Source organism: Lepidothrix coronata, unplaced genomic scaffold (genome assembly GCF_001604755.1).
Source record: "Lepidothrix coronata isolate B3197 unplaced genomic scaffold, Lepidothrix_coronata-1.0 Scaffold40, whole genome shotgun sequence".
Classification (NCBI taxonomy): Eukaryota; Metazoa; Chordata; class Aves; order Passeriformes; family Pipridae; genus Lepidothrix; species Lepidothrix coronata.
Genome location: NW_016690220.1, coordinates 6,110,847 through 6,124,752, shown reverse-complemented (window position 1 = coordinate 6,124,752; position 13,906 = coordinate 6,110,847). Strand labels below are relative to the sequence as shown.

General features: G+C 36.9%; 1 protein-coding gene across 17 annotated transcripts in view; it reads left to right on the top strand.

Annotated features, from left to right (window-relative positions):
• Positions 1–13,906, top strand: part of LOC108496469 (poly(rC)-binding protein 3-like) — a 492,944-nt gene that overhangs the window by 22,638 nt on the left and 456,400 nt on the right. Inside the window, exon 1 of one of the 17 annotated variants that reach the window (XM_017813177.1) lies at positions 11,233–11,301. The exons of the other annotated variants lie outside the window; for them this stretch is intronic. The gene's annotated coding sequence lies outside the window, so the exon portion shown is untranslated. Of the gene's footprint in view, positions 1–11,232; positions 11,302–13,906 lie in introns of those variants that run through there. 17 annotated transcript variants of the gene reach the window in all.

The window sequence follows — 13,906 nt, the reverse complement described above, 5'->3', positions numbered from 1 at the left end:
ATTTTTCACAGCTCTTTTATAGTTTAATGTACTGCAGTTTCTTTGGTCACTGAAAGTGTCAACTTTGCTATAGGGAAACAACACCTTGCAAGCCATCTTAATGAAGATGAAGATATTGCCTCTCCATAACTGTCTTTCTAATCCTTTAAGCCTTTCCTAGCCCAAATTCCTGTCAAATTCATAGGAATACAAGAATCTAGGACAACAACTTACAACAATTACCAATCTGGTCTCTGTTTGAATAATGCAATAGTTGTATAAATATTGAAGTTAGGAGTCTACATTTCTGTTTGCGTTATTTCTAGCAACTAATCCTTCAAGAAGCCAAGTGGTTCATAAGTGAGAAGTGCTGCTAGCATACATAACCTTGTTTTGACACTTGTTTTCTTTGTGAATACTTGCCTGGACATAGAAAAGAAAATGCAGCTCAAATTCCATTCGCTATATACAAATCTTTAAAAATTTTTAATTGTCTTTCATTCGTTGTACAATAGCTAGCAAAGAAGCTGCATCTGCATTTATTATTTGAGACAAATTTCTATTTTTAAGGCAAGGGCTGTGTAAAATGAGATAACTTTCTATTTTTAAGATAGGGGCTGTGTAAAAATGATTTGAATAATGTCTGTTGGGGTATGACAGCACCACACAAATCTTACTGTCAATAGAGCTAGTAGGAAGAAAAACAATTGAGAGAGCACATTAGCATTCCAAAGCACATACTGTTAGTTCCACAAAAAAATACTTACAGAGCTGACAAACACCGGGCAAGATTTTCCTTTCTGCACTTTAGGTAAGGGCAGCTTCTCATTCCCATTTTAAAACAATACTTGCAATTAAATGTGTAATCAAAGTGTATATACGGAAAGCAGACATGCTGATAACTATTGGCTCAAACTTTCTCATCACGTGTGCACCCTGGTCTCCTTCTTTCCGGAGTCTTTGCATTGTACTACTAGCATCCATTTCCTGTTATGCATCAGTGCTCAGTGTCTCTGAGAATTAGGGAAGAAATAACTTAGAGAAAGAGATCACTTTTCTCTTTCTTTTAAAACTAAAACTGATATTCTAAAGCAAATGTAAAAAACTCAAACAAGCCAAAAATTAGTAGTTTGGAACATGGGGCACTGACAAGGCTATAGCTCTGTGCTCCTCCCAGGTAAAGGCAGAGTTCCTAGCAGAGTTTTCACAAATGATGTGCCATCAGCAGTCAAGCTACCAGTTCTCTAAGAGACTGGTGTCCAAGTGGCAATATTCTTGAGTAATTTTGAATCTTCTGATACAAAATACACTGCTTGTTTTGATTAACATAATGCCTAGAGAAATTTATATAGGAATCTGTTTTGAACATAACCTGTGTGAGAAATTGATATCTTTGCCCATTTGCAGTGACCTAAAAAAGGTATGTACGGGACCCAGTCTCTCAAATGCACCAAACTCCCATGATGTTTTCTATGAATCTTGACATAAGTACTTTTGAGGATCTCAGTCTTGCCCTTTTGATAACCTAACATGAACTGATGTAGTTAAGCCTTTAAGCAACTACTGCACTGAAATACTATTTTGTGAATCAACATCTGTCACAATAAGTCTTATTTTAGTATCAATGAGATATGCATCTTAGGATGAGAAGCCTCTCCAGCCAACCGTTTATTATAAATATCATGCATTTCCCTTCTTTAAGCTCTTGAGCAGCTGCCTTAAGCACATCTATTAGTCAATGTAGAGAGTAGGGAACTTTCAGAGAGGCATTCAGTTATTAAATGGATCTACTTACCCCCAGTTTTAAGAGGATGATAGGCCCCTGGTAAATGAAGTGATTTAATTTGTCCTGCAAAGACTTAAGAAACATTTCTGGGGGAACATAAATAATAATTGTTACATGGATCACAGTAGTTTTCATTTGTGATTTACAGACCCTGCAGGTATTTGTGGACTACTGATGGATCAGTGAAAGGCGATTAACAATAACGACTCACTGGTAGAAAATTTTATTTTGTTATCTAGGCATCCATTCATCATAAAATTATTGAGGAATATAAACAGAAAAAAATGTTGAAAAACACAGAGAGCTTCTTCATCAGAGCCAAATGATATTAGCAGTTGGATGAACATGCTAAATAATGATACAAAAACATTCCCTGAATAGCTCAAAATTTTAAAGGGGTTTTATCAACATCTAGAGACAATAGTGATCTTACACTATTTCCTCATGGAAGTTGTATTTCCTATATGACTACATTTTCACAGGGCTCACTGAAGCTGTGTTTCTCCTAAAACCAACCATCTTGAAATAGGTCTATGTTTCTGAGGCAGTTCTTCCAGCCTTATATTTATGAGTGAGAAATTGGACGTTTGAAGTGAAACGTTGTGGTTGTCCATATGCCTGCCTGTGGCATCTGGTTGCCCAGCAGGCAAAGGGTGAGACCTTTCAAGAGTCCAATTCTTTGAGATCATTCTGTTCACACTGATGGCAAAGAATACTAATAAGATGCCATATAAAGAGAGAGAAGCAGTTCAACTCAGAAGACCACAGCTAGTGAAAAGAACAGGAACATTTACACAGGTGTTGCAGGAGGTTTTGGTTTTAGGGCATACTGTCAGAGGGGGGATCACTGATTCACTTCTATTTACTGCCCAGCAGCATTTTTAGAGCATTTCTCTCTCTCTTCCTTGTATTTATAAAGATTTGTGCATAATTACCCTGCCCGAGGTTCTCATGACTAACCAAGAGGGACAATTTACATTAGCAACTTTACAGAGAACTGTGTAGGTTCTGTGCAGGCAGTTGAATAAGAAGAGATCACACAAAAGGATTTTGTTCAGAAAATGAAAATCTACAGAGGAAAATAAACCACCACCCCAATAAGTTTAACCTGAAGTGAAAATTGTGCTTATGCATCATTTGGGTGTTTAAACTTTTCAAAAGAAATACAGCTAGTTTTACTCAGAAGCAAACATTAGAATGATTTACAACTCCCTAGGTTCTTTTTCATACACAGATCAAGAAAACCCAAGCCTTTTTACTGAATTCATATGTTCGTGGTGAATTTTGCCAGGGCAGGCCCATGGACTTTTTTTCTATGTCCTCAGGAGAGTGGCATGTCCAGACCTAGTATCTGCACTTTTTGAGTATGGCAAATGCTAAGTTTGAAAAGGTCTGTGATTTTTCTTTTCCCCTTTTTTTTCTTCAGGGAGATGAAAACGTTTCTGATGTGATTGACATTGTCTCAAGACGTCAAATGCCCTAGAACTGGAAAATGAGAAATGTTTGATATAGTAGTCTGAGTCAGGCTTTGTGTGTGCTTTGTAAATGGCTATTTAGTTGTACAGAAATAAATGGAGACTTCAAATTCATATCTTGTCTTATTAGCACATGTAAATTATATTCAAAATATGCAAAAAAAAAAAAAAAGACCATACTGCCTTGCCCATAAAACGCTCTTGAGGTATGGTAATCTGATAATAAGCAAACCCCATGGAATAGTCTTGTTATTTTTTATAAAATCTTACTAGTTATGTGAGCAAAAGTATGCGGAAAGAGATGAGATTGCTCATTTGGAACAGCTTCAGGTTATTAATCTCTTCCCTGAAATGTTGATCAGCTACTCTTGAGTTCCTCAATGGAATCACTTCTGGGAGTAAACCCACATTATCTGTAAGCAGTGTGACTTAATGGAGGTAAGGAGAGTGATCCAAACTCTTGAATTTTCTTAAAATAGGGAGTGACAGAGAGATTAATTATTTTGGTGGTAACTTTTTCCACCTTTCCTTTTGCCATATGAATTTTACTTGAATTTTGAGCAAGTCGTTAACCTTGAGCAAGTTGTTAATGAGTTGAGCTGTGTGCATGTGTGTGCGTGTTAGAGAGTTTCAATGCATGTGGTGAGTTTTTCAAAGGACCTTAACACCTAAAACCTTTTCATATGTCTCAGGCTAAGATCAGGGCTCACTCTGGTGAGCTTTTATAAAAAGATGGACATGAAAGTAAGCAGTCAAACTGAGGTCTCAACTGGTATGAAATCACACTCCATAAATTGATTCTGCAGAAAGAGACCCAGGAAAACCGTCAGTAGGCAGATGCTTCCCTCTCAGGTAACCCTTTAACAAGGGGTTAGATTTTCATGGAAGTAGTTTCTGTAAGCTATTAAATCAGCAAGCTATTCTTGTCCAGTTGCCATTCTTGGTTGTCAAAAACTTCTCTTTGAGCATCAATATGTAATGCTAGAATAAAAAAGAGAACAGTAAAATCAGAGTTCATGTGGCTCACATTTCTATCCCTATGTCTACAAGTTATAGGATGTGATCTCTTTGTAGTCATTTGCTATTCCCGCAGAAATTTTCTGAAATCTTCTATTTGTGAGATGATTGTCCAGTTCTCTATCCTACAAAAATATTAGGATGGCTCTGCTGCTACACTGAAGAGCTGACAGGAAAAAAAATATAGTCAGTCTCTGCTACATGTTGATCCCTACAAAAGCAAGGAGTTCCACGTTCAGATTCAAGAATAAATCAGGGCTGGTGGTCTTCAGTGTTTATGGCAGCAATTGCAAGCTTTCAGGTGACATCAGGAGCATGCTAACATTTTGAATGATGAACCCACCTGTTAATTCATCATTCAAGACTACCTGTTCTTGAGCAAATCCTAATCTGGTTTGGGATCTAGTGTGTCTCCTCTGAAACCCATATGTGTTTGTATGAACATATGAACAAAGTCAATGGACAACTTTTTCTTCCAAATTGGTTTCACTTAAAGGGAAAGCTCACTGTAGACCAAACAACTACTATGTGTATTTCAATCAAGTAAGGCACTTCCAAGATGCACTGAATGAAGGTCATTGACAATGCTAATTAACATTAAACATTCTGAGCACTAAATCTTTCTACCTGTAGAGAGGTTCTTCATGAATCATGTTTCATCATTAGAAATCTTTAGGAGTGAGTTATGATAGTGGCAGTGCTGCTGCCTCTTTCATGCATGGAGGGTGCATCAGGGATATCTCATAAATAACCAGAGATAGTTTCACACCCTGAATTTTAGCAGATGGGATTACTGGTCTGAGGATTGCCATTGTCACAGGCTGGTTTTTGTAAGAGCATCATGTTTTAGTTTTCTGGCAATAAAATACTAATTGGCATTTTCTTGACTGAAAGGTTTATCAAGCACATGGGAACAGGCTGCCCAGGGAAGGGGTTGTCACAATCCCTGGAGTTATTTAAAAGACATGTTGATGTGGCACTGAGGGACATTATTTAGGGATGGACTTAGCAGTGTTAGGTTAATGGTTGGACTCAATCATTTTAAGGGTCTTTTCCAACCTAAATCATTCTATGATTCTATGATGTATTTTTAAGGGGAGTGTCTTGAATTGTGTGATCATAAGTAGTTATCAAAACATATATATTTACAGTAGGTTTAATAAACAACTGAAACAAAACTGAATGGGGAAATTCATGAAGAAAGGCAGTATTTAAATCCTCAGTACTACATTTATGTTGTATAGTTTTATCTCCCAACGCATTCAGCATAATCTTTTAAAATACTAAATTGTCTTCAGAAAATTATTTCTCAATCATTATTATTCAACATTATATAATCAAACTCATGTTTGTTCTTATTTGATGCTTTCACATGTAATTTTCATTTTAGGTCATAAGAACCATGAAATTATTCTACCCAGTAAAATAAACATATAGGAAAAAAAAATAACACCTGCACTCACATACTTACTTAACTTATTAGGGCACGTGGGGTGACTTCTGAGGATGGTCCTGTGCAGGGCTAGGAGTTGGATTTGATCCTTTTGAGTGCGTTCCAACTAGCATATTTTGTGATTCTGTGATTATTACCTATAGGTGTTTCCATTTGTTCATAAAATTTTGAAAAAACAAAATTTATTGTAAATTCGAGGATAGGGAACAACTTTTCACCTTGAGATGGTGTACAAACATAACTTTAAAGTTTTGAAACATTTTTGGAGGGAAGGGTTAAAGCTTTTGTCTTGAAGTCTTTGAAAGGTAATATGGTAATAAAGCAGAACACAGCTAAGCAAACACTGGGTAAAATATGTTTTGAAGTGACCTCTAGAAGATACAAATGTTTTTTGATGCTTTTTGTGGGTGGGGTTTTTTGGGTTTTTTTTACTTTAAACATTAAACTTTCACATGTTCAATCCTGTGTAATCAAGATAGTTCATGATTGTGAGGCACTGAAGCTGCCTGTCCAGTCCTGAACTCTTAGTCAAGTTGATAAGTATGTGTCCTGTTGACTGTTTCTTACTAAACAACAATTAAAAATTATTCATTGCCCTGAATAACATTTTTTCTGTTCATATACTTCTAATTTTTAGCATCCAAGAAGAGTCTAATATGAGTAAATGCAAATATAAATTGCATTTTCTCTTCCCAAACTAACCCTTCTGCAATTCTGCATCATGGGCTTTCTCTTCCATCTTCTGTACTATTACTGCTTGTACTTGCTTAATACTGGTGGCTTTCTCCTTATATGTCTGACTACGTATTATTCTGTCTGAATTTATGTCCATTCCCTGTTCAAAGGAGAAATATTTGTTCTTCATATTCTTACACAATTTCACATCTTTAGGCAGTGTAATAATTGGAGAGTATATTGGGAGACCACTTAGACTATGAATAATTCATGCCAGCGTGCTTTCTTTCAGTGTACATTTGACTCAGTAGAACAATTCAGTGATAGGGATGCTAAGATTTTACTGACACTTCAAGAAGAGCTGTTAGATATGGCTTTTAGGGTACTTAAAAACATTGGTTTTATTTAACTTCTGGTCAGGTACTCACCTCAGGTTTCATAACCTGTCTCCCTACTGTATTAGTCTTGCGCTGCTAATCTCAGTGACTCCAAATAAGTTTTTCAGTGTACAGCAGGTTAATATAGCAGTTAATATATCCCAACTAAGTATGACATTTGACATAAAGTGTAGAGACCTAGAGTGTTTTTATCTTAAAAGATTTTTATTCATTATTTTTAGGTGTAATAATGCTTTTATTGTTTCACTGGGTGTAGTTACAGTATCAGTTACCTAGGGTGGGTTTGTTGGTTAAAATCAGCTTTTGCTGCAGTGCAGAGTGCAGAGTTGTGATCCAAGTACTATGAAGCGATACTTTAGGTTGAATGATTCATCACGGAAAACAGTATTTTAGGTGAACCAGAGGGTAGAATGGTGTGATGATAAATGAGCTGATTCATGGACCTTGTTCACGCGGCTAGCTAATAATACCTCCGTGATGGTCTGCATTGACTCCTCTCACAAATACAGCCAGATAGGGCTACTGCTTTCATGTGGTTTTGGTTTGGTTTTCTTCTTCCTTTTTTTCACCTGCTTGTGAGAAATACTGAAAATTATACACTGGACCTAAGAACTTGTAAGAGGAAGTTGGTGTCCTGTTTGTCAAGAATACAAAAGTTAAATAGTTGTTTGAAGCTCTGACACAAGCTTTATCAAGCTTATTTTTCCTGCCTGCTGTGCTCAAGTTATTACTGATGTTCTGTGCTTTAAATGACGTAGAAAGTATGGCATTTTCTTGGAGGAAGCCTCTGTGAGATGAATTACTGGATAGAGCTGACTGATTTAGGAGCTTCAATACCATCCTTTCTCTGAAACCTTATCAATCTGCTGAAATGAATGACTGAAGGTTAACCATATCCCCCCCTTTAATCCTTCATCACCTGTCTCTGCTTGCTTTTTTGCACTAATTCGGAGCACTTCTTCTGCCCTTCTGAGAAACTCTTAACTCATTGATGACACTTCTGAAACTCAGGAGCATCACAGGGCAGTGTAGATAATAATAACACCTTCCTGTCTCATGGATTTAGTACTTTTACTGTAGCCACTAGCAACTTAATTTGCTAGTATATAGCATAACAAGAAATCTATCTGTCTTTTGATTTGTCCAGAAATTAACATTGTCAGCTGGATTGACTAGGAGCATGCTGCAGTCCTTGATGTCACATGTGAATCTGCCTTCGGAGATCTGAAAAGTACCTTGGGAGAGAGAGGGGAACAACACTGAAATTTTTTTTTCTCTTTCTCTAAATATTCAGTGTATTTAGCTAAATGTGTTTTGATTTTCTACGTATTTCCTATTTGTAGAACTGGGAATTACAGGTTGAGTACAATCTATGCTATGGCCGGAACATTGCAGGAGTCATGTTTTCACTGGCTGGTTGGACTATGTCTGGCCTGTCAGTCCGTGCATTTGGGTTATGAGAGCAAGAAGTGAGTTTTGATTTTGCAGCACTCACCATTTCACAAGGAGCAGACAGAAAGGGTCTTCTTGCCCTGATGAAGGCAGCACATCCCACCACCTGTTTCACCAATAGCTCCTCTTTGTTATGGTTTTCCCTAAAGCTGAAGCCTTGCCCATGGCTCCTCTTGCTTTGGTGTGCTCTCCCTCCTGCCTCTCCAGCTGCCTGCCTGTGGCCATGGCAGGACACTAACTCCACACTGGCTTCTAAGTTTATAAGCCATGAAGCTTATTACCTCTTATTGTGTTTCATGTGCCACTTGCTGGCAACCCAGCTGCCCAGAGACATGTATGATTCACGGGTATCGCACGTAGCATGAAGATCTCTTCCATTTACATAATGACTTTTTGTTTTTCTTTTTGAAAACAATACTGCTGGTATTTTCCATGAGAAAGCTTCTGAATAAACACTTTTCCTCCCATTTTGGTTTGGATTTGATAGAATTTTCAACAAAATATGAACACCAACAAAGTTCAATGTCCCTTTATTCTTCTTTGCTTTCCACCTTTTTTTTTCTTTTTTTTTTAATATATGGTATATCTTCCTTCTCCCACAAACAAATCCCAAATCCAGAAGTTAGGAAAATACTTTCAATTTACTTTTTGTCACCATCATAGGTATGGTTATGTGTAACAGTAGTTTACATGATGGAATGTGCAGACTTTTCACTATTTAAATTTGAATAGGAAAAAGTTCTAGGGGGGAACCAGTATAAAAGTTGGCACATGCAGTGATTCTCTGTTGCTAAAATACTTTGAAAAATAACTACATGTTGAAAGTAAAGTAATAGAACAGGAAGTGGATAAGTATTTACAACCTATAGCCCCTGATGTTTTATGTCAACTTCATTGTGACTTGTAGGAAATGGGACATATTCACAGCACCAAAATGAAAATTCCCTTCTTACTGTGGCAAAGAGAAAATGAAAAAATGTAGGGAGGTAAGATAAACAGGAAATTTCACTGCGGCATTAGGCACCAGGAATAGTGAGGTACTCTTTGGAAGAAAAATGTTGCAAATGCTGTGATAACTGGCATTATCTTTGAGTTAGTATTCATGAAGTTTATAATTAATTAGAATGTGGTGTTACTCTTGCACCTGAATTTTAACTCTAGAGCATTTTAGCATGCTCTTTTTTCTTTGACCTAAATCCATCTAATTTTTTGTCTTCGTTAAAAGCACAGAACAAAAACACTATTGTGTCTTGGGTTGTGCTCAAGCAGATCAAGTAAGTTTGCATTGCTAAGCAAAGCCATATGCATTTTAGTCATCCCAGAAATGTTTGAGCTTGACATAATTAAGTGAGATGAGTGTGGTGATGGAAATGTTAACTGTTTTTGCTTAAACCTGTTTGTAAAACAGACAGTCCAATAAGGGAACAAAAGAGGGGGACAAATCTGAAAACGTAATCAGGCATAATAACACTTAAGTTTAGAGAGGCGAAAAGTATTTCATTTGTAGATGTAAATGAAATGTCATTACAATTCAGTGTCTTCAGAAGAGTTCTTCATTTATGTTCATTAACATTATCATTTCTTAAGGATGATTTAATGTATATATTTGAAAGCTTTTTTTTTTAACTGAGAGATTATTCAAAAGAGCATGACTACATTCTTGTAGATATCATGCAATCAATACTTTCCAATCCTGTGATTAAGATTTCCATTCTAACCAGAAGAAAATGGAATACATTTTAAAATGCTGTGAAAAATAACAAAACACCCTATGTGTTAACACATTCAAGACAATTGCTCATGATGTTATTAGATTCTGTTTTGTTATTTGAAAGTTTGTTCTATTTACTCTCTTTAAAAAACTTGATTTTTATTAAAAACATTCTGTGGGTTTTTTCACCGTGAAAGCAGAGATCTTTGATCAGTTGATAGAACAGGACAATCTTTCATCCAGGCATGTCTTGCTGATGCCTCATGGCCCAAAGTGAAAGAAATTGTCCTCACAGCCCAGTGGGTATGTCAGTGTGTACTCACAAGGCTTGTCCTCTAAATAAGCTGTGAGCCTAAAGGCCATGTAATGCCAAACCAGGAGACGCTTCTGCCTGCTAGGAAATGGGGTGGCCACAAATTCTTTTTAATATGAATAATGAGCTGAGATTCTAGGAGAAAGGCTGATGTGAAGATATGAGTATTTCTCATCAGCAGTGTGAAAAAAACAGGAGGTACAGAATTCAATAAGTTTTGAAGCCTTTAGAACTGAGCAGATCCTGCAAACTACTATTGCCTATTGCAATCTTTATTGAAGAACCTCCAGTCTTGTAACACTTACATGGACCTCTGGTTCACATCTTTTGCAAGATGCAGCACTTAGGTCCTTCTGTAAATATGAAAAATTATCAGTACATTTTAGACTTTTTGATAGGTTCCGTTTTTTTTTCAATCTCCAAAACTTCTTAATGCACTGGCAACTTTTCATGAAAGGTTTTTCTGCACTTCACTGTCAAATGTACAACCAACAACTACCTATGGAATTTTTTTTAGGAGTATCTGTAGCCACCAGACACCTTGTTTCTGCATTTCATTAGCTTGCTACCCTCCTACAGATAAAACTGTGGACAAATAAAACATCCTTGAAATGTAATAAACGTCTGAAGGGGGAATTGTGCATAAGAACAATTGCATATGCAGGATCTCACGGCAAAGAGAAGACACACAAGAAGCTAGAAATCCTGCTCTTGGTGTCTTCCCTTCTTCTATCTGAATCAGTTTCTGTGGATTGAGATGCAAAGATAGTGAGTTCCTTTTATTCCCAGGAGAAGATTTTCGAGGCAGATTTAAGAAAAATGTAACTCCAGACTGAACTTTCTGGTGTCCTGGTTATACGCACAAAGCACTGGTGGAGCTATAGCAGAGTGAATTCCAGGAGGTGGATTATTTCTGAAGGCAGGCAAAAAGAAACGAAGGTCTGCTCACCCTATTTCAGGATTGTTTTATCACATCTTTATTCCACAGTGAGGAATGCGTTTATACACATATGGTTTAAACTGATGACCCAGATAGAAAGAGGTATGTATCATCTTACCATACCTAAGCCACCCAGTCTCCTCATAGCTTTTGTTATTTTTTTGGACAGGTTTCACCTTCCTCTATGACATTTCTTCTGTTTAGATGTTTTAGAGGCATGTAGTTTTTTTGGATGGCTGGGTTTCAGGTGTGCTGATGATCAAGGTGTGCTGATTAATTTTAAATGTTGGCAGTGCTGTTTCAAGTGTGATTTTATGATATTTGTTATGAATGTTTGTTATCATGCTCTATATTTTTTCTTTTTTTCTTTTTTTTTTTTTTTCCAGTCCCTGGAGGTTTTCAAGAGTTAGCTGAGGATGGTCACAGCTGACATCATCTTGTGTTAGTGGTAGTCCTTACTTTGAGGGGGAGTTTAAACTAGATGACTTCCAGAGGTTTTTTCCAAGCATTATTTCTATGATTCATCATGTATTAGTCATTCGTTTTCTGTGTATCAAACATGTCCTTAACTTTATATGCTTCTTGTGACTTCTTAACAAGTTTGTGATGGTAGGGGAAATAATTTTCTGTTCTGCAGCTGGTTGAAATCCCAGGAGAGACAAACTCCTGTTACTGACAGAGAATGTCACATTCAGATGTCATGCGCTGTTAATAAAAATCTGAGTTATTCTGTAGTTGTTGCCTGATCTTTCCCTCATGGAAGAATCGTTGCACACTTGCAGTGATGGGGGAGACCTCAGAAATTGTGTGTTCAGACTTATTTCAGTGGTTGTCTGAAAAGCTTCGCGTTTTTTGCACAGATCTGTGAGGGCTGAATTTGAGCAGATGGTTAAATAGCAGAGAGCAAAAAAAGAAATTACCTAGTTGGAGAGGAGGATGTAGCAGTGGACAGTACACCTGGAACTTAATTAACTAGTGTTTCTCCCGTGCTATGCCAGATGCAAAGTTGACGAAGCAGTGGGGTTATTTGAGACCTAGACGCTTGATATTTGCTTGAATAGACATTTGCAGAATTGTAAATGTGCTACATGTATTGCTATATTTGTTGGGCCAAGGTGTGGTATCTCGCTGAAACCTCCAGCAGACCCTGTACCCATGCACTTTAACAGGGCAAGAGATGAATTGATTGGCAATGGGTAATGGAAAAATGAGAATCAGTTGGAGAATGAAGAAGGTTGTTTAATGAACTGAAGATAAAAAATGAATAAAATTTAAATGCATATCTTGGCTAAGTGAGAAACAGATGGAAGAAATCTACAAATTTTGGGGGTGTGAAAGCTCTCCTGGAAAATGCAGCTCTGTTGAAATCAAAATACTTCACAAAGCAGGTCAACTGCAGTAGACTTTTGCTTCAAAAAAATAAAAAAGTGTGTCAGACAAAACAGATTTTAATATTTTGGAATACATATTTTTTAATTCTTAGTTTTGAAGTGATTCTTTCATTTTTTTATCTTCTTTGATTTATTTAGAAATTAGTGTGAACAATAAACAAATAATCAAAGGAGCCATTGAATTTTCCTTCCAAGATTATTTGAAGTGTTTCAGTTTTGCTATAATTTGGAGCAAAGCCAGAGTATAAAATCCTTGGAAATTGCTATCATCCGATCAGTTCCCAGGGGGGCCTGAGAAGGACTCTGTTCTGCATCGCACTTCAACTAGTATCTCTTGAGATGCAGAAGCACTAGTAATTGCCTATAGCTGTACTACAGCTCGTTTGCTTTGCACTCTGGATTGCAAGGGCTTGACTGTACAAGTGGTTTCAACATCACACTATGCCTGATGTCCAGCTGTAGTGGTAGTGCTTCTCCTGTCACACTGCACTGAAAAGTAGAAGCCTTGTTCTTTTTCCCCCACATGCTGCACCTAATCTCTTTCAGGATCAAAACATTTGTAAGGGAAGATTTTCCTATTGACACTTTCTAGGGACTATATAAGAGATTTAGCAGAGCTTTTCTTTCTCTGACATCCTTTTCCTGTAAAATCTAGTATGAGGTGACTGAGACGAGTGCTGTTTTGCTGTCTTACAAAAAACAGATCAGTTGTGCTATTGGCTATTAACTAATTGTTGTATACCATTCAGAGATTCTTTCTGTGTTTGTGCATGAAGGGTTCTATGATACAATCTTATGCTTGAGTGTTTAAGGTGTCTTTCAGTGCTGAAAATGTTACTGTTCTTGTGGGAATTCACAGAAAATGTGTCTTGGAAAAATATTTGCTGTCCTACTTAACATAGTCAACAATAAATCTTTTGCATTACAGCAAGTTGGTTTGCTCTTTTTTTAAGAGACAAATTTCATTGTTTTTCATTATGTCTTGTAGGTAGGATATTTAAAGAAACACATAGATAGGACCTCATTTAGAAGTCAAACAATTGTTTGAGGTTCTCAATTGAGCGTGAAAACTGAAGAAAAAAAGACTTGTAATTTTCATCCTGGTTCTGGATTCATGTGGTTTGAGAAATTTAGCATGATCCATTCAGCATTTTTCTGTCCACTTTGATGCAGTGCTGTTGTTACTGTGAAATCCATGTTCGAGGGCATTTTTTCCTCTCAGGCATGCACATCACTCTCACTGTGGATAATTGGTTATGTATGGGAAGCATAGGAAGAAGACTTTTCTTAAGTGCTTGCAAAGACACTGCTTCACA